At 36.1% G+C, this 27,848-nt stretch overlaps 1 long non-coding RNA gene across 1 annotated transcript; it reads right to left on the bottom strand.

Moving 5' to 3' along the window:
- Positions 1–6,452: 6,452 nt before the first annotated feature.
- LOC135330146 (uncharacterized) lies at positions 6,453–19,565 on the bottom strand. The gene is made up of 3 exons (XR_010391961.1): positions 18,596–19,565; positions 7,690–7,744; positions 6,453–6,550 (listed from the first exon to the last, which is right to left on the bottom strand). It is a non-coding gene; the product is annotated as an uncharacterized LOC135330146 (long non-coding RNA).
- Positions 19,566–27,848: the final 8,283 nt, after the last annotated feature.

Genomic DNA, 27,848 nt, shown 5'->3' with positions numbered 1-27,848 from the left:
TTGAAGCCCAAGGACATCCTGTTACTCTACCGTGATTTTGATAGCCAGCTTGTAATCTAACTTATTTATTTATATACATAAATAACTATTTTTATGTTATCCCTCAGTTCATTTGAGGACAGTCTCTCTGTGTCTTTCACTTCTCTGCTCTCCCTGCTGCTTTCATATTGTTCAGAACAGAAATTTTCCTTTCATGCTGCTTTGGTTGGAGGTGACTGTTGTTTAAAGTGGCATTTAAATTAAGTCATAAGTTACCTTTTTATTTTCCAGATTTGTAGAAGACTGCAATATTAATAGAGTGGGGAAAAGAATTACTATCTCTCTATATATATATATCCCTATTCCATTAAGCTATTCCCTTTCATTACCCGATGATCTATATGCCAACACCCAAGCTTGAATACTAACTCTGTCATGCCAGTGGCCTGTATTTTCTTCTGGGCATATAAGTATACTGACTATTAGGAACATGTCATAGCTCCTGAGGCAGCTAGAGGTAACATTTTCAAAAGTTTTCAAGCTTGGCCTAATGTTCCTTACATGGGGATAGGCTCACACAAGCTAACTGCTTTTGAAAATCTTGCTTTGAACGCTTGCCTTTGATCAACTTTCATCTGTTCTTTTTATTAAGGAATCTTCCAGAAGACAAAACAGACTTAAAAGTGAAGAGGAAGTGATTGCAACTAATGCTGTCAGAGGGTACACTGATTCAACACACTCTCTAAGCAGCTTATTAGTATCAGAGCTCTTAGGAAGTCACATATGATGTTCAATGTTGTTATAAGTTAGAAGCCTTCCTACGGTGATGGTTCATGGAGAAATTTCTACCTGTTCTCATCTGGGGTCTTTCTGGTACACAGGTGGCCACAGCAGAGAAGAAAGATATAATTTTTATTTGTTTGCATTACCCTGGGCTAACTTACTCAGCCCAGGAAAACGCATGGCTAACATCCTCAGCCACAGTTTGCTAAAGATTTGCACATTATTAAGATTATCCTAACAACAACTATGTATGTTTGACTATCTTACATTATTAATAATACAATGTTCATTTCCAATCTAAAAACGATGCGGACAGCTTTATCTGGGAATCTCTGGAATTTCAAAATTACTCAGGAGTGAATTCCATCAAAAGCCTTTTCTGAATCCTCTGGACTTTGCAATACTATAAACCTAAAATTCTTGAATCGTTGAGCCTTCACTGATTAAGGCTTCAATCAAAGGATATAGAAGAGGAAAGGACCAGAGAAAGGAGTGAAGTAAAGTATTTTCTTATAGCACAGAAATCAGCTCTTACAGAAAAGCTGATGTGGCCCAGACTGCTCTTTTTCGTTTCTTTAGCTTTGACCCAACTTCCTTATCTACTGTGGTACCTACTTAAGTATCAAAATAAGATGCTTAGAATAGAAGTAGGGTTGTCCTAAGCTCCCCATAAAGTCAATGGAGAGAAAACATATTTAATATCTGACTTTTCTTGTGGAGATATCTCTCTTCACTCACTGTATCGGAAGCTATGCTCCTATAAAGTTCCCATAGGTACATTCATTACTTCCTTAAGTTAAGGTGGGATATTTGCTAATGCTTATGTGTATGTGCATATGAGTGATTACATAGAGACATACATATGCATGTCTATTTTAATTATACAGGTACATACATACCATAGGCAGTAAGTACATACATATATACATATACATATATGCACATGCCCAAACTCACACCATGCTTATGTATCTCTTTAACATTAAACCTAGCTATCTGGAAGTACAAGAGAAGAAGTTTATTGCAGGAAGTATCACACAACAGACTATTTTCTGCCTTCTCATTAATCCTATTCTATACTTTCAAGAGCACTTCTATCAAAGCTAATGTTTTAATATTTATATATATATGAAATCAGTGTTTTTTTTAAATAAGAAATGAAATAAAGGGAATTACTGCTGTAGGACAGATTCTTCTGAGAACTTTATAGAGGTAGAACATATCAGTCTACAAGGCTTATTGATAATATCTGAAATGTTCAAGAACTTTTATATTAATCAGTAGGAAAAAAATAGAAATATCTAAACAAACATTATTGAAGGTGTCTTTCTATAAGTGATATTATATATTGGAGCATTTGTCTTTCATCCAAAGTCAAAGCATAATGTAGGATAGCATAGAAAGATTTTAGTTGGAATTGTCTGTCTCTGTACATAAGCAGAGTGCTGTCTAATTCAGCTAGAAAGTCCAAGAAGGAAAAAGAAACAGAATATAACAAGTACTGAATATTTTGTGAAGATATATAAGAAGGTTTTTTAATGAGTAATTAAGTGTACAACAAAAGCTGACCAGTCAGGAAACAGAGTGGCAGCCAGATCCTAAGTAAATGTGACATGGTAGAGTAGGTTTAGCAATCTTAGGCTGTACTTCTTGTGAGACTGGAGCTTAATATTTATACTCTTGGATACAAAAAAATCGGCTTAATTTTCTGCTAGAAACTAAAAACCAACCAGCCATTAATCAATAGCTAAAAAACAGCTGAATTTTGAAATTTTGTACTATTTGTTTCCTGACAGATTTGTGAAGTGATTGGAAGGGACAAAGCTGCTATTTCCCAAAATGTGAAGACTCCAAGCACCACACATCTCAGGTGATAGATATGTCACAAATACAGATAATTTATCTCTGAAAAAAAGACAGTGAGAAAATGTATGTATCAACTTTTGCTAAAGCATAGACATTATGTATTTTATATACATAAAACACATGATTTCATTTATTTTATATAATCATGTATTTTATATAATCATGTGGAACAACAGGAGAATGCAGAATCTGTATAAGAATCATCATTAGATCTGTAGCCTAGTAATCTATCTTTGAAAGATAACCATAGTATTCCAAGCACTTTTTACACTGTTTTATGCATGCAATGTTTATTTTGCTGGGAAACTATATAACTGAATACTTTTACTTAAAAACAAAATTGTATGAAAAGTATTATCTCATGCTTATCAGTTTTCTGTACCGTAAACCTGAAGTTTAACAGCAACTGAACAACATTTTATCTATGCAGTTTAGGGGTTTCTAAATTGCCCACCACTATTGCTTTAGAAAGCTCTTAAAAAATAAAGCATTTCTTTATATCCAATTTCCATGCAGCATTTATTAGAACTCCTTTAACCTGTATGCTTCTGAATTCTGATATAATTTTCTAAAAATATTCCTCTTTAAATACTGGTCTCATGTACAATCTTTTTGCTCTTAAATTAGAAAAGAATATAATATTACTGAACATAAGGGATTACTAGAATATTTGCTTCTTACTGGTTAATTTTTTTGTATTTAACTGTAGTACTCCACTAAAAAATGGAAGTCTGACAGAGTTTATCTGTTTGTTCCTGTCCTACATGTTTAAGTGCAATATTGTATAAATGTGGGCTTTCCCTTGAGATACTGGTTTTTCAAAGTAACTTCAGACAATCACTTTTGCTACACATTTTGCAACATGTATTAGCAACATTCAGAAGCACTGGTCTGGTAAGGAAACTGGAACATTTAATGAGATAAATTTTCCTCTTACATAACAGTGTAAATGGAGTAAATACATTAACAATGTTTCAGTTGGCTGTAGCTATATGCTCACTTGTCTATGAGATCAGTTTATAGATCACCTCTCCTTTTTTATGTGGGGAAGTTTTGGTTCAGATCGTAAGACTTAAGTGGTATTTGTTGATATTTGGTACAGTCTTTAAAAAAGGAAAGAATAACTCCACAAACTTCTTTACTACAGGACGTGCAAAAGACAACAAAGCAACTCATATTCTTCCTTGTAGCATCACAATAATATCTTCAGAAAAAGAGTAGTCTGATGCCAGAAGAGGAACCTCATACAATAAAACAAGAGTATAGAATCTGCAGACTTTTTTTTGTTTTCAGTTTGCTTTTCACTTCGTATTTTCTAGAAGTAAAAAGCATGCAACTTCAGTCAGACTTTAACAAAATGAGCTTGCACTCAGAAATGATCAGGCATTTAAATGAGAAAAATAAATAAAAAATCACATTAATGAGATTCTGCCACCCGACTCTCATGGGCAAATATATTACTCTGCTACTAGTCCAACTGATTTTATTGCAGACATACTACTCCAGAAAGAATTCTCACTTAGTAAGACTGGTCAAACTGCTTGGTACAACTGTCTTTGGGAGAAGGTGATCAAATGCCAAGGGAGTTAGAAAAAGCCATTTGAGGGAATAAGAGCTGCTATAATAAGACTTTATTCAGTAGTTTTATTATCTAACTGGTGTTCTAAATTTGATTCTGATTTTAATCTTAAAAATTCACAGAAGTTGACTTTTGGACTAATAAGCACCCAAACAGATGTCAGCAAGAGAATTCTCTTAAAATAAAATATCATTTATTTACTATGTTGGAATGTGAACAGACAGAAATGATAGGAAATAATAGAAATACTGATTATTTTCTTACTCTGGTGTAAATTAGGAATAATTTCCTTAGCTTCAAACCACTTAGCTTCAAACAAAGCTAAATGGTAGAAGTAAGAGAAGAACTGGGTTTGGGTCACTTTACAATAACACAGGTATTATCATTGAACATGGATTTGAAAGTTTGGCATATTTTTTAAGAAAATATTTTCTAAAATTTTCCTGACATCTGTCATAGATACACAGCATTTTTATTCATAAAACTGCTCTGCCATTAATTAAGAAGTACCAAGAAGTTACCATTATTATGTAAACAGCTGTAAGTATTATACCACTAGAGGCTCCATGAAATATTACTTACAGCTGCTTTGAAAGAAAAAGGAGTATTATTTCCTCTCAGTGCTCAGGAAAATAGTTGCTGTCTTTTAGTAGAAGGATAAAAGTTGGGTCACCAACAGCTGAAAAGAGGAAGGTTTTTGACTGAATAAATTTAGTGTTGTGTCAGGCACTTCATCTTAAGTTTGAGACAGCAGGTTTCAGAGATAATTGTCATTAAAGGATTTTGCTGTATATGAGAAGAAACTGTTTCTGACAGTTATGTTAGCAGCTAAGAGGATCATCCTTTCCTTGTGGATAAGTACCTCCATCCCATATATAACTCCCTAGAGTAATGTTCTCCTCCAGATAGCTAAGTGCAAAAATGCCTGTTTTGCACATTTGAAAAACTCCATATTTATGAAAAAGAATAGGAATCTTTTGCTGAGCTGCATGCTGATTAATAATGGAAGGTGTTAGCAATGCTATTTTAGTTTAGTACTATCAGATGCTTTTAAAAGCATAGATCATGCACTTTCAGTAGTTATTCTCCTGCACTCAGTTTTCTTTACTTTGATAAGAAATGCTCTGGGGGCAAATCTGTGAGATTTTCTTAATATGTCTGGCATATGCTGCTGATTTTATATGTTTGTGTATGAATTTTTTTATTGTATACTCTGCATTATCATCTAAGATCACTTAGCTAAACAGCTAAGAAGGGAATATTTTTCTCAAAACAGAGACTCTGGCATATGTGGCCATACCGTAGTCCTGGCTTTCTAAGGAGCTGTCTGCTTATCCAGGAGCAGATATGCCTCAAAAATGTTAAGAAAATTTACCATAGTGTGCAGTAAATGACTGTTTTTCATAGAATTCTGTCAGTTCACCTATTTGTTTCTTCTGTTAACAGAAAAAGACTGAGTATTAGTCTTTATATTGTTATAGTAACTGTTGAAGTCATTGGCCAGCTTTTCATTGACTTCAGTACAATTTAGCATTGCTAAAAGATGGCAGACTCCCATAAATATATATCTGTGTATATATATTTATATATATATATATATGCATCTACGTATAAATATATGCATTCAACATCCAGTGATTCAAAGGAAGTTTGAAAAGACTGTAACTTGCTGCTTTTGTAGCATATCCCTTTTAATTTTAAAGTAGCGCTTCATTTACTATACTATTTTGGTCTTGGATAAGTATCTTGGTGCAGTTCAAAAACTAAATATCTCTTTCTTTAATTTGTGTCATATATATAGCTTTATGTGACATTATAGAGGGTATTGTAATTAAAAGTGATTCTATTTTTACAGTTCTCTTAGCAATGTAATTTCAGTTATTTGAAAACTTGTAATAATCAGTGCTAGAACAGAATTTAAAAAGACAGCTATTAAGCTAAATGATACATTGGATACTTATTTAATTTAAAGTAAAATGGAGTATAAAAGTATTTCACAAACAACCTGTTCAATGAATGATAATCACAGGAAAAGTGAAATATGATTATCAAGTATGTTGAGTGAGTAAACTTATTAAAGGAATCTATTTGCTGTTTCTGGTTCATGCTGAGGCCCTTTAGGGTGAAATCTTCATAAATTAATGCATGAAAGGGAAATAAATCTGAAAAATCTACTCTGTACTCAAACTATGCAATAAAGAAGTCTCTGACATATATGAAAGAAAATGAAAGTGAGTTATTTGACCTCTTTTTCTTTCTTTGTCTCATTCCTTCTTTCTTTCTTAGTTATCTTCTATCAAGTATTTCCTTCTCTTGAAGTCTTGCATGTCTTCTCCTTCTCCACTGCAAAATTAAAATATAATGATCTTTGAATATTATTTAGATGTTTAATGTGTTGATGGCTTTTGTGTATAGACAATCCTGTGGGCGGACCTTAGCTACTCCACATTCTCTTCCTGTCATTCCAAAGGCCAGGGTATTCACTGTTCATTCCTATGTTCATCATTGAGTAACACTGTAACACTGTATCACCCATATACTGAACGGTAAAATTGCTAATTTTTATAAGAAAAGACTCTGTCCACAGAAGAATGGTAAACAAAATACTGCATCACCTGTTCTTTAAAATTTTCAATCTAAACAATAGGTCCCATGTGCCCAAGTCCTCACTTTGAGAAATGGCCACCAGTACCAGATGTTTGTGTGGAGCATGTTGCACGTCTGCTAAATATGTCTATGCAATTGGCCTGTAAATTTAAAATAAATACAACATGCAAAACTTGTGCATAATTTAGAAGCTTTTGCATGTAAGAACAACAGCTTTTTATTAGTAGCATTATTGAGAAAATTCAGATTGTCTTATGCCACACACAAACCTGGAGACTTCTTACATTACTAAACTTATGCAAAAGATTATGCTTGCTTTGATAATGCTCACAATCAAAAACAAAGCACTTCTAACAAGGGATGATGAGGGAAGCAAAGCTGAAGTTATACTGATGAACAATCTTTCATCTTTTTATATTACATGTTGTTACTACACTGGAGAGCAATTTACTTTACAAATAATCTTCAGGTGATGAGAGGTGAAGCATACATCTCATGCATGTCCTTTTATGCATTAACTATATTTTTGTTTTTCATTACAACAAAAACAAGTTTGGAAAAGTACTGTCTTAAAAAAAAAAAGAAAATTAACTCTAAGGAGTCACTCATTAGACCTACAAACGAAAGATTGGCTTTACTGTGATTTTCTTGTTTATTCTTCTGTTTCCAATAAAATATAATTAACATAAATTAAGTAACCAGTACCTTATTTAATTATATTTCTATGTGAATTTTAAATGAAATGCAGCAGAAGTGTAACAGAAAGACACTATAATGCATATCTTCCTGCATTACAATTTATCCATGTTGTAATTTCAATTTAATTGACTAAAGTGATTGCACTAAATAATGAATATGGTAATTATTGAACTGACCATGAGTTATATGTCCATCCAGTGCTTATTCGTATGGTTTGAATGCTATGAAATTCTGCAAAGGAAAAATATAAAAGAAAGGTTTTTAAATCTTTAATATCAAAAGACCAGCAGGGGCAACACAGTGAAGATAAGGACATGAGTCAAAGGTTCAGGACACTGACTGAATGAAGAATCCTGGGCATGGAGAACACTGAAGAAAGCTGGGATAAAGGAGCTTACACTACTTAGGCCTGGCAACTGAGACCTGATGTGAAAGGGGAATAAACTGGGGAGCAGGAAGCAATCAAAGATCTGGTCAGGAGATATTGTTTTGTCTCACTGGCCTGTTTCATAAAACTGAAGAGTAATGACTGGGACTAGCAAATATATAGAATACTACGGGATGTTTAAAAGAAGGGGGACCGGACCAGAAGGAAGCTGGAAGAGATGGGGCAAAAGGTATGCGGCTTAAAGAAAAGGAATAGGAACTTTCTGTCTGCTGGCCTTTCCAAAGTTAGCTAGGATTTCAAAGCCTCATTGTTCCTCAACTATCAGTATATAACTTGAAATACCTGCAAAGTGTGCTTTTATTCTTTTAGAGTCTGTTTACATAGGCATTTAAAACAGCCTTCTATAGCCTAAGAAGCAAAGTTTGATGTTCTTTATGTTCAAGACCCAAGAATATCTATATAGAGTTAACTGATGTAGTTTAATGGACAAAGAAAAAGAAATAATTTAAATGGGGAAGGAGGGGCTGGGTTTCTTTCTTTAAAACTTAGCAAAATACACCTACACATACAAGCATACCTGCACAAAAAGACACAACTATTTTATAAGTATATTAAGGTTACAAAGTCAGGTCCCAAACGAAAGGAAATACATGTACCAAATTTATATTTCTACTATGAACTCAACTGCTTGATTATAGTGTGCCTTTTAATTACATGATTATATGCTAATATTTCATTAGCACCCTTGTCTAATTCAGTAAACAGAATGGATATGCTCTAGGAATGAATCAGAGCAAGGGAGTATAGAAGGCTTCTGTTTGCAGGGTCTCTGCTTCATTTGCTTCACATGTGAATATACAATTAACCTGGCAGTGAATTGATACAGGAAAGAGAAAAAGCTGTGAACACAAACCTACTGAACATACTCAGATGTCTGTTAAGCAAAAGGTGTCTATCTGTTTCACAGACAGAGGTCAAATGCAAAAAGTTTAGCTTTTTAAGATGTCTGGGCATTAGAGGAGCCATAAGCGAGAGAACAGAACATTCATTTCCTATCAGGGGAAAAATGTACTGTGATTTGGAGAACAGTACATGCGAGAAAAAGAAAGAGGCTGGAATCAAAATAGTCCAACTCGGTTCCCAAAGAATAATCATGAATGCTTCACCAACAAACCCAAAGTAATATATTACGGCTGCTAACAGATATCCTGAAATATTGGAAAGCTGAAGAGCAATATTAAGAGTTTTAATATACCGATGTCTAAAACAGTAGAGGGACTGACTTAATTGACTTTGAACAGTACCATTTAGACTCCTTCTCCTATTCCAGACACAAACTGAGCAGTTTTAAATTGTAACAGTCGATGGTGCCTTGGCATTTTTATTTGAGTTTCCTGAAAATAAGGGATTTACAGAATTGTTTTCAAGATCAGTGAGATCTATATTCTTTTTTCCAAAAAGCTGTTCTGTGAAAATCCCAAAGGGCAGACATCACAACATTTATGAAATTGCTCATTGATTTCCTTCTCGGAGGTGAAATGTTCTGACTCACTTCCCTGCACTCTTCTTTAATTCAAAGCACTATGCCAACAAACTCTTAGGAATAAAAGGCTAATTTTTGCCTCCTCTCCCATCACCTGGGCAATACAGGGCAAGGTCCTTCCCAGAACACAGCTAGACCTTCCTATTATTGCTTACTCTGAAGGTCTGGTCCCTGCTGCTTGTTTTTCAGAGTCACGCGTGCTCTTCCCCCATATATTCAATGTGCTGGTGGGACAGGCTAGCTGCCAAAAAGTGAACAGTTTCCCTTACTCTCTAAAATTTACAGAGAAGCCTCAGTTTGCTCCCTCTGACAGAATGTGACTGACTATGATTTCTTTGAACTCAGATTTCATCACTAGTCTAATTTGTAGTCTCTGTGTATTGCAAGAACATAGGGTAGGAAGGAATTTGGATGATTAAAATTACTGATTCCAATAGGTATCTTATTGTTGCAAGGCCACTTCAATTTTTCTTCCTTATTAGATAAGGAGTAGTGTTCTTCCACAAGATGTTTCCAACAGGCTTTGAATTCCTCGGGGTCGACCATCTGCATTCTCCCATTGCTCCTGCTTTCTGTGCCCTTCATGTGGGAACATGCTACAAATTTATTTGTTTTAGGATGTGAAAGAAATGTGATTCACTCTATGACGTGCAGACTCCTAGATGATACCAGCAGATTTGATTCGTTCCTCAGAACTCTCTGCAGCGAACTCCTCTTAAACAAAACTCACTCTGCTTTAATGTGTTTTCTAGACCCAACTGAAGTCTCTGTTTTCCCTGTTGCAGTTTGTTACAGGCAAAAATGGCCAAAACCTTCCTTTATCTCTAAATCTGAGCAGCTAGAATATTAACCTCCTCTTTAATAATCTTTTTATTGTTTCTTTGACATTCCAAGACATTTGGAATAAGCCCCAGAGCAACTGTCCCAAGCAGAAGCAACTCAGGATCCTTGAAGTAACATAATCTAACCTCTCTTAATCCTATATAGCTTCACAAATTAATGGATGCTTCTTCTTTATCTCCTTTCTGACTTCTCCAAACACCCATATACAAACATCTGTTTTATTTTCTCATATACATCTTTTCTCCTGTGATGATCATTAACTCTTTTTTTAAGGATTTTTAATTTCTCCTTATGCCTTCCCTTTGAATGGCTGTAGCTTTGAGATGTGCTCAGCCTCACTGCAGCTGTCCTTCAGAATGTCTCACCCTTAAGAAGAAAGGTGCACCAGTTACATGTCAAAAGATATGCTGATTTAGGGCTTTCTGTTGCTAGAATGACACCACAGTGCAGAGCTGGACAGTTTCCTTATTGGTTCTCTGCTTTTCTAAGAGTTAAGTAATGTCCTAGTAATCACTTTTTATGTGGTCTTCTAGGAAAACAAAGAGCACAAGGACTTCATGTGCACAAATTCTTACTGTCCAGAAAAGAAAATCGGAAACAGTTTCTGTTTTCATCTTCTGTCACTTCAGTAGCACTATATTTCATCTCTGGATTTCCAAAACATTTTATGACTCCAATTTTCTTCAAGACTAGAATTGTTTGTTCGGTGTTTTATGTGATTCTGCTTTGCTTTCCATAACCCATTGTTGAGTGAAGCTATTAACAGGATGTTTCTATTTAGGGACTTACAGCATGTCTTTTAATTTCTGCTGTGTCATGGTTAACCTCTTTTTTTTTGGTCCCTTTACATTTACAATTAACATTTTGATGACCTTTTTCTTATAATCAATAGTAGTTCAGTAGCTGCAGACTGAAGAGTACCACTTAATCATCTAATCTCACTTTTAGGATATCACAGACATTATGGTCCAGTCAGATACTGAGATCAGTTAAGTTAGACTAAAGTTTTTCAGGTTTCAGGTACAGAATTATTCTAATCTAACTATACCTATCTGAGAGCTGAGTATCTATTTTAATTTATTTATCTAGGCTATCTACATGTAAAGAGTCTATACTGTACTAGCATGTGCCCTAGCACAGCACAAAGAGAATAGATTCATTAGTTTACACTTGACATTTAAAGTCAGGCAGTGTGAAACCCTCTCTCATAACAGGATTTAACCTGCTAGAACTCCCAAGGACAGTAGAAGAATGTGGGAGATCAAGACTCTAGTGAACAACTAAAGTAAAGTAATAAGATATACTGTTATGATATCTGTGAAACTACGTGAATAGTTCCTCAGTTCTCTGGAACTCTATTATTTGAGGACTGTTAAAAATTCTATGCTTATTAGTATTCTCAACTTCTCCATCTAAGATATATGTAAGATATGCACAGAATTATTCCAGAAGTGTTTCATTTTAGCAGATACTGCCTCACTTCATCTTTTGCTGCAGATAGCAAATTTTCTGATCCACTTTGAAAACAATATGGAGCAGATGCATTGTCCTGCTTTACTTGTCCACTGTCTGTTGAACAATCTGGTCTTTCTGTATCACCATCGTAGATGGTGATAGCAGCAACTGTCACTAACATCAATAACATTTTACTAGCAGCATCTACTAAAGAACCTACATTTGACTTCAGCTTTTTTGGTGAAAAAAAAATCTTCAAAAGGCTCCTTTCTGTGTTTAACTATATTTTATTAATTCATTTATCTGTCCTTAAGGTTTTCAGTCTTCCTTGCTCTTTATAGTAATTTCCATTTCATTTACCTTTTTTTAAACTAAGACACAGAGAGAGTGATATTTGGAAACAATGTTAATATGTGATTGTATGAAATAATACAAATATTGTTGTATTACTTCTGCATTTTTATCTTTGTATCCTTGGAAAAAGATATATATAATATTATCACCATTTAATATCTGTCCATTCCTATTTGAGAGCCAGTAATGCCTAGGTCAGTGAGTGCTTCAGAAGTGACTGAGTAGTCATTTCCTTTATACCTTAGCACAGTTCTGTCCCCACAGCTTCGCTATGCAGCAGAACTAGAATGGAAAACTTTCCCACTGTAGAGATTTCTCCAGATTATTTCTTCTGTTCCCGACATACATAAATCTGTCCTTTTCCAAGAATCCCTGATCAACTGTTTACCATGAGAAAGGGTATATCATATGTGTTCATAGTAACATATCTGATTTGATCTTCCTTTCTTCCTGTAATGCTTCTTTAATATTGCTTCTGTTTGAACTCCTCCTGTCATTTTTCCTTATATGTTTAAATGTGTCATGATGCTGCACCTGTTCATAACATGAATATTGAAAAGTGTCCCAGAAAAGCTAGTAGATCATATCTTTTCTGAGGGATGGACTGAGGTATTATGCTGATAGCATATCAAGACAGGGGTTTATGTTGCTTTCCAAACACTAGAAGAGCTGAGTCCTCAGGATGTGTTTTGATCATGTCCCTTTTGTTCTCTCTGGTAAGTACTTCTATAACTATGAAGGTCTGTTGAAATGAAAGGAAATATATATTGGCTGAAGTCCATTCCATATGCTTTCTATGAATTCATGCAGCAGAAAATCTTAGATATACTGAAAGAGTAAAGATGTGCTGTGTGTAATTAGCAGCTTTTGTTATATTTTCCAAAATGTAGAGCAGGGTTTAGAGTAAATAGATCTTATCCTCATTAAGACTTATGATAATTAATTAAAGAAATAATTCAGTTTTTCTTACTGAAGTGTGATGATATTTTCCTGTGGAGTAATCTAATGTCAACCAAATTTACTTGGGTCCATCAGTTTAAAACTAGTGGTATGTGTCAAGTCCAGCAATCAGTAATAAAGTATCTAGCAATTCCCACAGGCATTTGCAGAGAAGGGAAAATTAAAAGTCCCCAGGAGTGAAATAAATCTTTAGTGGATATAACTGATGAATAACATCCATAATATAATTTACTAAACTAACTTAAAAGCTTTCTTCGATTTTACTGTTCTCTCCGGACTTTTGCAATTGTATCCCTAAGTTTAATCAAGGAAAAAATGTTCCAGATTTTTTTACTGAAACCTGATGAATGTAAATACAGACTGCTTATAAATACATTCCTCATATGGATACAGAAAGTAAAATTCTCTTCAAATTGGATGGTACCATATACAAATTAGGGTATAGCTGTTACAATCACTTTGCACACTTTTGAAATAAAATATACTTTATAGAGAAGAAAATGAACGTGTTGTAATATACTGCAGGAAAACTAAAAATTCTTGGAAGAATGCTGCAATAATTATAGCATCTTCTTGCTTGTGGCAAAATACTTCAATATCAGTAGTTATAATGATGATGACATAAATGTGTGGTTGACAAGGTGATGCTATTGCAAACATGATACTAGTATCAAATAACTGCTTAGCCTATGACCTTGGACTCCTCCTCACAGAGTAAATAATGTGAAGTTAGTTTAAAGTATAGTGTGCTTACTTGCTTCACTGTTAATGGAAAATAAGTATTTATGCAACTTGCAACATGCGGTGATCTCTACAGTGTGACATAAGCTAAAATTCATTTTCAGTAATGGTGTGCACATTTAAAAAGCATAGTCTGACATTGTGTAGAGATACTATGTTGAGATAATATAGTGAAACTCATTAATATATGCATTACTGAAATTACATTTTGCATTTTCCTGGGTCCTTAGAACAGTTTCATCTCTTTTATAACTTGTTTACAGAGGTTACATTAAAATCTCATTCTACTAACACATTTTTGTAACACATAATCCAAATGCTTTCAGGAACAAAGCCAGATGAAAATTTAAGAAAAAGGATTAATTTCATCCTTTGAAGTTACCACAGTTAATATCTGATGGCATTAAAATATATAAACAGTAAGAGATAAGGTATATGTTCATGGTATGTATGTCTTTAAAGAATATGTATGTGTTGCAGATATATATGCATGCATGTTTGCATGTGTTCAGGAGAATATGCTATTCCAGTATAGTATGTATTTCAGTGTATGCATGACTGTCTTACTGTAGTGCTCTTAAATATTCCCCTCTGCAAAAAAACAAACACAGTTTGACATCCCCCAATAATGCAATACTAATCTTTTAAAGATAACTAGAGTTTAGATAAGAACAAATTGTACTGCAGGAAAGTATTTTACTACTTTTTTCTCAATGTGCTGCTGCCCTTGAGCTGTTGCTATAGAAATCCAGCAAAAGAGTAGAATATCTGGGCTTTTCAGAAATGAAGTTCACTTAAGCCAATCAGTGCTCTGCCCATTGAGACTTATCACAGTTGCCTCTGTGTCATTAAGTAAAAAGAGGCAACAATGGGAGTGCTACAACAAAAAAGTTTTATTAAGAACCCCTTGCTTTCCTTTATGTCCACGAGGCAGCCAGGCAGGGTCCAGACACAATAGAATTTCTAATCAAATCTTAAGTAGATTATATAGCTCACTGAACTTGACTGAACTACACTCTCCATCTCTTCTTTCTCTCATTCTCTAAATCCCCACCTTTTCCTTAACAGCCACATGGCACACACTGCAGCCACCTCTGAAACATACTCATTCTATTTGCCTCAAAGACCTGCTTTCTCTCCCTCTTTTTTTCTTCCTCTTTCCATTTTTCAGTCACATTTTCCCGTACAAGAAGAAACTTCCTAAAGAAACCAGGAAAATGCAAGTTTCAGCTTAGCTTAATCCTTTACATGTAGGAGTGGAAAAAAACTATATGGGAAAAATAAGAAGGAGTTTATATTCATCTAGGAGAAAGAAGATTAACTAGGAAATCATTTGCATTTCAATATACATAAAATTACAGAGTATGCATATGTTTGCAGTGATCTTTCCCTGTTAGAATGCCAATTTCTAGATACAACAATTCTAGCAAAGTTATCTAAAACCATGGGATAAATATATTAGCTGTGAAAAAAACACATTCTTCTGACATCATGGTAATACAGCACCTTTATTGACCTGAGGCTGGATTATCTTTCAATTTTATTTATATCTGGGAAAAGTCAGCATAATCTCCTGTAGAGAACTACTTAAAGGTTAGATGTGAAACTACGTCACAGAAACAGCTAACACATTCCACCTCTGACTTGTGATAAAGTTAAAACCTTCAGACCTGAGGCTTAATTCAGACTGTTGATGTAATTGGAAAGCGTCACATTTAATTAAATGGAAGCAGTGCTTTGCCTATGGAAGCATGTATCTGTGAGCTTAGGAAAAGGAGAAAACCTGATGCAAAGCCACGGCCTCTGCTTTCAATCAGCAATTGTCATTACCTATTTTGTTTTGGCCATTCTGTGTGACATAAGAGAGAGAGGTCTGGGTTTGATGTTTCACATGGGCTTTATGTTTTCCTGTGGACTTTACCGCTGGCGCTATTATGGCTTCCTAAATTATACTACACTGCATTGTCCGAAGATTGGTCTCTGTAGTGTTGGAATTATATCTTTTTCAGGAATCGCCCTTCTTATTTCTTTGATGAAAAAAATGCTAATATCTTGTTACTTTTCTGGAGTATTACAGTGAATGGTCTAGATATGAAGCTGTATGAGAATTATTGCTTCCTTCATCATAAACTCTAAATCCTCGCCTCCTTGGATTCTGATGTACAGACTGCATTTAATATGTTTTCTTCTTTTTGGTTCTTTGGCTTTAGGCCCCAGGCAGGCTTTTTTTTTTTTTTTTCCTTAGGCTGAGCTCTTCATAACCACTTTATTAAACAATATATTCTACTCAAGGGGCAATCCTTAAAAGTATTCTCCCCCTATAAATCTGATTCATAGTTCTTCTTCAACATGTATGTCACTCCAGTAGCAGATTGGTCACACTAGATGGTGCTGCCACATACAATGTTTCTCAGAAAATATGACCATAATTTACTCTTAAACAGTATTTTTTTTTCTTTTTTTGGATGCAGTTTTTTATGGGAACTGTGGCAAGCATTAAGAATTTTCATGGTTATGTTTCTTTCTTTGCAATCACAATTAGGTTTCATTGCACAGTTAGATCCTGGAAATTATAAACAGCCTAGGAACCTGGGTTCCAGTAGAAACCAACAGCAAAGTACACAGTAAATAATGCAATGTCAAGAAAAAAAATGCTTTGGTTACTGTTAGTGCAACTGACAACCGCTGTCAAAAATGCACAGTAAATTAATAATTTCCATAGGTTTTTAGGTTTAATTTATACTCTTTTCTATAGAGGAACTGCCTGGCAGGAACATGGCAAGTATTCAACTAACCAAATTTCATTCTTCCAACAGTGACCAATGGCAGATGTTTAATTAAATAGTATAATAGGACATGTTTTGCGTAATTTCTCCCTTGGATAGCCTCTCATCTTCTAACAGTCCATGACTAAATTTTGACAAGCTAAATGTTTACACAAGCTGTCATACATATCACATTTCTATTTCATATAACCATAGCAAATTATATTCAGAAGTATTTCCTTGTGTTTGCTTAAACCCAGTTAACCAGTTGCTTGATAATTTCATTAGGTATTATCTATTATCTGCATAATTAGAAATAATGAATAATCATTTACCTCCTCCATTCATTCAGGATTTTAACTTTGTCAAATTGTCCCTGACCTAGCCTGTTTTTGTAAGCTGAAGTGCTCAGTATAGCTAACTCCCCCACCCTCAAGTAGGAAGTAATTATGCATATAAAAATGTCTTCCAGTTCTCTTTAAATTCTTTTTGAATGAAGATGCAGGTCAAAAGGACAGTACATAGTATTTGAAGTGCTTAACCACATATTAAGCCATATATTAAACAGAAATAAAATGATCTTTCTAGTTTGTTTTCTATTTCTGTTTTAAAATCACCACTTCATTTCCCTTTCTGATGCTGAACACTGAACACAGTTTTCAGAGAATGATCCACAGTAGCTCCAGGAGCTCTTCCATGAGTTAACTTTCAGTCATTTTTTTCCTTATGCGTATTACCTTGTATGTATCAACACCAAATTTCATCTGCTGTTTCATCAGCTACTCATTTAGCATTGTCATAGCCTTCTGCAAATCTGCATCATCAGCTTCAGATTTGACCAATCAGAAAAACTACAAGCTTTGTTCCCTTCTCCTAGCCATTTAAGAATTAGTTAAAACCAAATAAATAAAAAAATACCTAACACAGATACAGACACTTTTCCCCCTTTGTTCTTGGACTTTTTCTTGATTGTATCAAGTGGATTTTGGCAAGTGTCTTGTTATGATGAGTCCCTGCCATAGCAGAGCCAAAACTGTGTTCCTGGCCAAGCAGGGACTAAGAAAGCTGGGGAGGAAGAGCAAGCTGCTGTGATCATGTAGGAATATGGTAACAGCATTATTAAAATATGTAAAGCAGGGAAGTTGAGTATGATATAGGTCTTTGAATTTGAGGACACGAAAATGAGGTTTATGAACACTGAGGAACTTCAACATTGGGAAGACAGATGGAGTGGCACACTGGTATCAAGTAGCAAAGGGAGTGGAAAGATGTGAGAAAACCTAGAGGGTTGGGAAGCTGGGAGAGAGCCTAGAGTGGTGGCAAAAGTACTTGGAGCACAAAGGACTCAGAATTTGGAAGGGTATAAGCAATGTACTTGGGAAGTTTGGGATTTTGAGGATGGGGAGAGAAAATGGACATTTCATTTGGGAAGCACTGTAGAACATGGGACTGTGAGATCTGAGCTGTGGGCTGGGAAGAAGAAAAGACTGGAGCTCTGAGGTGGGCCAGGCAGCTGCGGAATGGACACCTTGTTGTGGGGCTTCAAAAGGCATCCATCTTCCCTTACTCATCTTTGTTGTCAGAAATGTGGTTGATGACACTGCTGAAAACCACCCTGAATTTTGAAAACTGAACGTAACCTTCCTTTGTTTTTTACCTTTGCCGCAGGGGGGGAGGGTTATGTATTATGGTATTATTATCTCTGGGTTTATTGCAAACAGATTTATTGAAGATGGTGTCACGGCCCAAAAGGAGTCATTTAGGACGACCTCCCTCCCCTTGGGACCAACGACCAAGTTCGTGATGCCCTTGGACTGAATTAAGGTGAAACGGCACCAGCCAACCAGTTTTATGATTTATTAACCCAAAAAACAAGGCATTGGTCGAAACAGGATAATTCAATGGCAGTTACTGCAACTAGCTAGACAAGTCCCGTGCCACACGTTTCGAACACATCTTACCAACATTCAACAAAAGAAAAAGAGAGAAAGATAGAGAAAGAGAGAGAGAAAGAGAGAAAAAGATATCACCACCCGTGGATCCAGCGGCATCCCCTTGGTCCTCTTCCTTTGGGAGTCTCGGCGGTGGGGGGGTCCCGTTTGGTGGTGGGTGTACTCTTCACCCTGGGTGTAAATTTTAGCGATGCACGTGCAGTAATTACAACTTGAGCAGCGCCTGACCCTAGGTTCCTGCTGAAAAGTTCGGAGCCAAATCAAGGCAATGACACCCGTGCAGTAGTTACAGCTCCAGTTGGGTGCCTCCAAAGAGGGACCCCGAACAAAGAAATCCCTGGGCAATTATAGCTTTTTCAAATTAAGTTTCCCACCCTTCACACATTAGTTTGGACCAATAGTAATATTTAGGTCTGGGGTCTTCTGCTCCTTATTGGGTCTCATCGCTGTTCCTAGGTAGGCCGTTTTCTGTTGCCGTTTCTGCTGACAGGTGTGTCTTCATTCCTCGGATCCCGCCATTGTCTCTCAAGGTCCTGACAAAGAGGTGGCAACTCCAGCAATTAACAGTTTCAGCAGTGCACAGGAATGCAAACTGCTGCTAACTCCCATATCATTCCAGTCTGCACCAGCTCTGGGGCCCTTTCTCACTGAACTAGAGAGTGAGGCCTAAGGCTTCAGCAAATTTAGCTACTCATGCTAAGCAAGCTTTATAGAAGTTGTGCTAATCGGCAATAATTTACAGTCCAGGTCCCAAAGTCTCTGCCCGATCGTGGTCTGGTTCAGCACAGGCTCGGTGTGTCCTGGGTGGTCGCAGGAAGACCATTTCAGGGGTCGCAGCAGCTTAGTCCTGTTTCCACCGGGGACAGATGGCTTGTTCGGGGTTTTGGTTTGCTTGCACCTTATGTACCAAGAAATGTTTAAGGCAAAAGTTCACTCATCTGTCCGCCACAGATGGCTATACAGTGTAGTCATAGCAAGCGAATCTCACTGCACCTTCGTTACTGCCCGAGTCTCAGTTTCTTACCACTCCAATGGTTTCTTGTCAGAGGTTCTCTTACCTCCCGGAGAGTAACCTTGAATGGTGTCCCAACTCGAGGGGAGATTCACTGCCGTGCAGCCTGCTGCCATGCAGGAGAGCTCTATGGGCTCCAGGCTGCAGCGCTATTTATGGGCAGGGTGTTTGACTCATGGTCATACAATATTTGGCATGGAGATACCTTTTTTTGCTGACCTCATGCCACGTTGGGAAAAATATACCCCTTTTTGCTGATCTCATGCCCATTTCTGGCCTCAACAGTTGTGACCAGTATTGCCTAGCTCCTCTGGGTCAGCCCTGGATGCTGTCAGTTATTTGCAGTGTGCTGGGGCCTGTGATAAGGCAGCAGAGAGGTAGTTGCACTCCACCACACTTTGGGCCCGAGATCTGGCAGGGGGTTAGTTGTGCTCTGCCACAACCTTTCAAGCGGCTGCTAATTTATAGAAGGAATTATGTTTTATTTATACATAATTCATAAACATACATCCTGAAGACTTTGCAGACATTCATACCTACCATTTATGAATATACTGATAAATAGACTCTCTGGTTTTATTTCTTGATTTCACAAATTGGCAAATTATGCCAATTAAATGACTTGCTTATGGTCACAAAGGAAGTGTGCCAATATGGGAGTTACCTAGATATTGTACTTCTCATTCCAACACCAAATCATGTAATTAAAGCAAGTGTATAGGTCAGCAAACCAAAATAAAAGAAAACTGAAAATAACTGAGTGAAAAAATAGTAAACTGACACAGGGAATGACAGTAGGAAAAAAAATCCTTATTCTCCAAAAATGTACATGCAAATGGGAGGAAAGTTTATTTCACAAAATCTCAATCAAGGATAAGATTACAACTCACTGAACTACAGAAGTTTACTGTCATGTGATTTGTCTTAATTAATTTTTACGATTCTTTTTCTTTCTCCAAAAATGAGGAGCTATTTACAGAAATAAAAATACTCTGAAAAATGCATGTATCTGCATTACAAAATAGACACCAAGCTCTATATATCTGAAATATAAGTGTCCATACAAGCTGAGTCTCTGAAAACTTCAGAGCTTTCAGAAGACTCCGTTCTGCCCAAAAGGCAGATAGATCTGCAGCATTTGAGGTGAGGATGAACAGTTGTATTTTTAATAAAAGACAGAGACAGAGCAAGAGAGCAAGAAAGAATACTTTTTGACAAATGATAGGCTTCTGAGTTTTCATGAACCAGACAGATGGGGTTTTTATATATCTTTTACAGTAGTTTGGTCTTGGAGATTAGAGAACTGGAAGGCGACTGACCCTGAAAATAGCAGTGGCTGGCATTATTAATGAAGTGCCACAATCCTGATGGGGAACAACGTGCACTGTATCATTTTCTCTGCTTATATGCCATTGTGGCTAAAAGTGTCAAGGACCCTAAACCAAAGCAAAATAGATAAGACAAGGCTCACGGTTTGCGTAAGCTAACACTACTTTCTTGCCAATTTCTCTGATGCTCTTAACTGGCACAATCCCATCAAACTGATTTACATCAGCTGAGGATCTGGATCTGTATCTCACTTTGAACATTCAGTTTTAAATAGTGAGCTGGAAGGGGCTCCCGTTTTACGGTACTAATGTGAAAAAATGGTAATTAATATTAAAAGCAATAATAAACCTACTTTCCACAAGCAATGCACTCGAGCTACATTTTCTGGGTTAAGAATATTTGTTTTAAGAATATTTGTTTTAGGTCTGATTTGACTTCAGATCTTCTGGTGGGCTCTTTGAGGGAAAAAGAAGGAAAGTGAGGGCAGATTTAATTTGTTTTCCCCAGCACTACTCAGAATACTGTGGAATATGGATCACCCACTGAGCGGAAAATTTTGCCAGAAAGTACTGAGATTGTATAGTTAGAGTAATTTGACATCTGTGGTTTTTCATTTTTGTGAGTCATTTATTAAATGCATTTAAAAATACGTTTTTCTTCTAACCTACCTTACTTGTGTCATTATCTGTTCTCTGTAATGCACTCATTAGAAATGGATCTAAACCAAAAAAACAAGAGTTCAACACCTCGGTGTTGATCATGAAGGAAGAGCAATGCACACTCCGAAGCACTGCTACCTGATTAAGATGACTGACTTAGTAATTAATTTGCAACTTTATTTGTAAAAGGTGTCACAATAAAAATCCCTGGAATTCAGTAGAAGTGACATCCAAGTACAAGCCTTCTGCTTTGACATCTTCATCAGTATTAGAGATGACAATATGACTTTGTTAGAAAGTGATCATAATGAAAGGCAGAACAATTTAAAACAAGGAAGATAAACCAAAGATTTTTCAACGTATGAATGACGTAAATAATAATTAAGCACGACAAAAGGATGCTGTAAGGTAAAAATACCAAATACCTTCCTGGCTCTCTGCAGTAGGGCCACCAGTATTTTTATATTTAACATGCTGAATACAGTTATTTTTTTTTCTGCTAAATAAACTGTAAAATGTATTTAATCAAACATTTCTCCTGAAACTTTTTCAATTTTTTCAATGTTTCTTTCCCTTTATTAAAGCTAGACCAAACATGACAGAAAATTTCAGATTACCAAAACAGGCAAAATCGGCTTTTTCTTCTTTCTTTCATTGCCACTTCCATTCTAAAGCTTGTTTGTTAAAATCAGAGCAAGCTGTATCTGACCAAGGGCTGCTGTCTTCACTGTGGTCTTCTGCATCTGAATTATTCACCCTAAAACCGGCAGAGCAGACCTCACCTCAGCGTCTGAGACACGTTCAGAGCCGATGTTTAACGCCGCTGCTCCCTCACCCAGCCCCTGTTGCCAGAACGGTCGGAGCCAGTCAGAGCCGGTTCCCTCCGGCGCTCACGTGACTCCGCCCACGCTGCGGGAGCTAACGGATCCTGCAGCCCCCTCCAGCACCCCCTGCCCGCCGTTGCCTTGGGGCCGTTGGCAAGGTGAGGGCAGCACCAGAGAAAAGGGGCAGGTACTACAGAGGTATTTGCTGTATAAGAGCTTGAACTGTGTTGTTAATCGGACTTTTCTGTATTAATTAGGTAATTTGGGCTGTATTAATTAGGTAATTTGGGCTGTTACACAAAATATTAATTGCACTGCCAGTAAGTTCTTGGCTCTGTGTGTGTGGTTTGTTCCCGTTTGCCTATAACAAGATTTGATATAGCAGCTGTAACATAAAAGATCTATAAAGAGTGACAGAAAACTTTTAACAGAAGTGCCTTGCAAAAATTACACCTTTTTTACCCTTCCCATGAACTAAGCCCCCTATCGTTTCATTCAGCTTCTCTGTGGAAGTGGATGGAAAATGCTCTTTATTTTCCCATGTAACTGGAGGAACATGAGGGAAATCTTCAAAGGAGAAACTTTTTCTGAAGTTGATTTTGAGCTGAATGTTGATAGAAAGATCAATATACTTTATTACCGAAGAGAGATCTGATCCTTCCCATGCATGAGCAGTCATACTGAAATCAGTCATGGGAGAGCTGAGGAGCAGGGAGGAAATCAGTGAACTCTGTATACAGTGTAGAATTATGAAGTTAGAGAAGATTGTAAAGAAATCCTGGGGTCTAGAAGTGAGGGTAAAATTGGGTTGTATTTTGCAGGGATTCTATTTTAGAAAGAAAAAAACTGTCTCCAGCTTCACTTGGAAAATTTCAAAGCCGTTAGTATACTCCTGAAGTGTTTATGATTTCTAAGGCTAGGTATGTGGTAATGTATGATGGAGAATAAATTTATGCCATTTAGTTGAGTAGCAGAATTTCATCCTGCAGTTCCCAGGAGACCCAGAGAGATTTTCTTTCCTAGACTGGCCTAGTTCCTGATGAAAATAGTCGTCTGCACTTTTACCGTAATGAGTGTACCAGAAAGTCACATATATAGTAATAACTTATGTTCTTCATAAGCTTGCTTACCCATTTTTCTCTCTTACCTTGCAAAACTCTTTCTCACTGAGTAGAACTTCAGCAGTTTCATTTGTTTCAAAGAATGAGATAGTACATGCATGAATAAAGTTTTTTTTTTTTTTAATGGGTCCACATTAATATGTCACCTTCTTGTTATACCGCAAGTGACTTAGAGTCCATGATTTACTGGAGTAGGAAGTATGAAATTCCTGAGCTAAAGTCATTTTGCTTTATCTTCTCAAACTTTAGTGTTCTGGATGAATGAGAATAGACAGGGGCATGAACACTTCTAGTTAGCATACGTGCAGCCTCAAAATATGTCCAGAAGGATATTGCTACTACCTGAACCTTTCCCTTAGCACCCTCTGAAGTGCTAGACTTGACAGAAAGGTTATATATCCACTGCATTTTCCTGGCAAGCATAAGCTTTAACATATTGTCCTGACATTTTGTTGTATAAGTCGATAGAGATACATTGCTGCTCATAGAGTAGTGATTGTATTTCATACATTTTTCCACTAAAAAGAAGAAAACAGTGTTCAGCCTGCCAAGATTTCTCAATAAAAGTCTAAAAAATTAGAAATACTTTGTTACTAATTAGATAATTAAGAATCATGATATTAGAAGCCTCTAAAGAGAAATGCTCTTAAACTTACAAGTATGTTACAATGTATCTATTTGAATTCATTTCTGTCGTATAATTAGCATTATGTACAGTATTACCTTCACAGTTTTGTTTAAAATGTATAATCTAAGGTACCATTAAGTCTTTCCATCTCACTGGGTTCTTCATATAAACTAATTAGCACAAAGGTCATTGTTCTCATTTTTTCAATACCAACACATCATTACAGTAGCACATCACTGATTATGTTGATAGATGTGGTAGGACACAATAGAGATGAAATTTTCAGTTTCATAAAGGGTGAAAACAATTACAAATTTAGCAAAGGGAAAATCTGTGATTTAGTATTTAGTATCTTCCTGTGCAGAGTTGTTCCAATAAGAAGGAATTTTGATTGTCCACAAAGAAAAAAAAAAACTTACTCTAATGCGGAAGGAATGAAAATTAAACATGCTGTTTACATGTGATTTATGAAGAACTCAAGAAGTTCACTAATCATTTATGGAGTCTACAGTGTTGAAATGTTGCTTATTAACATTCTCAGTACACATTAGAGTAAACAGATTCTACTAAGGACAATGTCAAATGAGAAAATAGTTTCAAGTTTTTAAATAGGTGAAAACACCCACAATTTGAAGACAGAAACAAAACCTGAAGATGAGTATAGATAAAAATCTTAGATTCAGTCTCTATACAGTTTCCTCCTCCCAATCATTTACAATTCCTACATATCTCCCATTCCTCTGAATCCCAGTCTTTCTCATGTTTCCTTGACTTTCTCTGGATTTGGTAATTTCCTACCAGCTGTGTCATAACTGTTCTTCCTTCTCCCAACTTCTCTTTCTTTTTTTTTTTTTTTATTTTTGTCTACCCGTTTATACATATATGCAGAATATAGCTTGTTTCTCTGGAGCCATCTGTTTTCTATGAAAACATAGTAGGTGAAGGTCATTCTTAAGTGGGCAGATGCATATCTACATAGAAACAATAAAAAGAAATGACCTCCATTATGCCATTATGCCTCTATTATGGAAGCATGATGGTCAGTTCAAAAATAGCATTTTAACTTCTATTTAGGTGCACCTATTTAGGTGAAGTTGGTTTGCCCAGCAGTCATTTACACAGCAACCAGGCTATTTTCAGGAGGAAATAGATTCCAGAGAGCAGACCTGAGGAGTCAATCCAGTTTAGGAGTTAAGCACCTAAATGTTTAGCTTGAAATGTAATAGACACCTATTTCCCAAACTGCTACTGATTTCAGCCAGAGTTAAATCTCCTAAATACGAGTTAGGCACCCAAAAATCATTATAGAAATGGTCACAAGGACCATTTTCTAATAATTGTTAGCACCTGTTATTTGAATAATGGCAATTAGGCTTAAAATTTTATACCCTTCCTTAGGAAATCTTGGAAAATTAACTAGTTTCCCCCTTCCCCAAAAAATGAGTTGTAATAAAGTTATAGGAAGCTGGAAACTAGAAACACTTTGGGATTGGATTCATTTATGTAGGTGGACCAGTTTGAGAGGAATATTTGGAACTGATATCAGAGGGAGAGAAGGTATACTAATAAGCACTGTATATTTGCAAATTTGTATGTAGCCATTGGAGTCAATGACTGCCCATGTATTTCGCGTATAGCTAAGCTCACATGTAAACAGATGCTAGGGAAATATCCCAGATTCGAAGCTCCTCTGCTGTCCAGCCTGTAAAGAAAACAAGCTGAACCTCATTAATGGAAACAAGCTGTTCCAGACTGCATATGTTAGAATTTCCTCTTGTCTAACAGGAGGTCTTGTTTCTGGGGTGGAGGCGTCAAACAACGGGAGACAGGATGTTTGCTTTCTGCAAGATCAGGAGCTTCTGTGTTTTACATAGAAATTTGCTTGGCTGGCTGTAATACCCATCTATGTCAATAGCTGATGTTTGCCTAGATTTAGAATTCCCCTTTTAATGTGTAAGGAGATAGGAAAGGCTGAGACAAGGTAGTATCTCAGAAGAAATTCCTGTTGGTTTACTTATGTTTTTATTTCACTTACGTTATGTTAAAGCTGCCTCGTGTCCTGAAAGGCTGAGATATGTGGAACACTTCTGCTTATTCTTAAAGAGCTGCTAAGGATACTGAGAGCTCTATAATAGACATTAATAGTAGACTAAAGGTTATGTACTAAAGATTATATATTTAAACTTAAATTATAGATGCACTCTGAACTCTGCCCTTACTGACACTGATTGAATCTGTTTCAGTACTTCTTGGCAACTGCCTGGATGATGTTTAGATGTGGTTTTCTTCTTATTCCTCCACCCAAACCTTGTTCATCCTAGCCCTCATTTCTGCTTCTTGCTGCTATAGCACCTCTTTCATCATTTTGCTTACAAAAAAAGATTAAACTATTCCAGGAAGTGGGAGAGTAAATGCAATTGAATGGATATTTAGGAGGCCTGGATGTGCATGAATTGGACCTCAGTACATAGTTTGGCCCTACGCCTTTAGTCTTTAAAGCAAATCGAATCCTGAATGGCATTTCTCCAAGAATCATGCTTGATGGAATCAGAATCCCAAATATTAGCCATGGGCTGAGCCTCTGAAGCAATTTTCCCCTTCATAAATGGTTTTAGAAGATGTAACCATTCTTTTCAATAAACAGTTAAAGGTTACAGTACTGTCCCAGTCCAGATATTTAAAATGCAGATGGGCTGAAGCTAAACTAAAAATTGATGATACTGAGCTGTAAGGAATTAGTTCATATGTTTATCACTGGCTGGTGACTGTGTTAGGCTTTCGTACTTAAAATACAAACAACTAGAATACATGAAAAGTATATAACAATTTTTTTCGTACATAATTCATTTTGTAGCTTTAATCCATCATAAGTACCTACCTCGGGATTTCTAAGCAGTCCTTATGGGTTAAAAAGTTTTATACAATTTCTTAGAGAAGCAAGAGTCAAGAGCTTTTATGAAAGCTACTATACCAGACCTGCCCTAAGGTTATTTTATCTTGGGGCTGAAGGCACTAGCTGAAGGGCTCAAAACATTTCATGTCTTTTATGAACCTGAGTGGTGAGCAAACCTTGATTTTATTTGAGTTCTCTCTATTGAATGTGTGACCTTTTAAATCTGAAGGAGTTGGTTGGCCTGCACCTTAGCTAAAGCTATTTTCAGGAAATTCCTGTAATGTTTTGACTGTATAATAATTTTGCATGTTTGTATAGGTATAACTCATAGGCAGGAGTTCTGGACCAAAACAAATCATGAGTTACTTAGAACATATTAAATATCAGAAAATAATAATTTGATAGCTAATTTAATTTAGTGAGTAAATTTGAAAAGAGTGGTCCAAAGGTTAAATTACCATAGAATTTCTTAGGTAAGCAAAGGAATATCCTTTAACATCACTGACTTGTTTATATCTGACACCAAAAGACTCAGATTCAGAGAGATAAATATAAGAACTATATATACAATATAATATTTATATATATATAAGAACTATATATAGAATATAAGGCCCTAAGTCCAGCATCTCAAAAGAAGCAATGATTTTTTTTTTCCTACAACTTAACATCCATAAATTTAATTAAGCAAAAAAAGCAAAGTCTTCTTTTAACTCTCAATATATTGCAGTCTTGCACAGGCAAAATGCCCATTCTTTTCTCCCATTTAAAGGTTAGATGACAACTTTGATAAGGCTTGGAATGCTCATTACAGACCTGTTTTTTATCCCACTGCAGTTAGTGGGAGTGAGATGTAGCTGAATAAAGG

The sequence above is a fragment of the Dromaius novaehollandiae genome, chromosome 1, assembly GCF_036370855.1.
Source record: "Dromaius novaehollandiae isolate bDroNov1 chromosome 1, bDroNov1.hap1, whole genome shotgun sequence".
Lineage (NCBI taxonomy): Eukaryota > Metazoa > Chordata > Aves > Casuariiformes > Dromaiidae > Dromaius > Dromaius novaehollandiae.
This window is presented reverse-complemented; position numbering and strand designations above follow the sequence as displayed.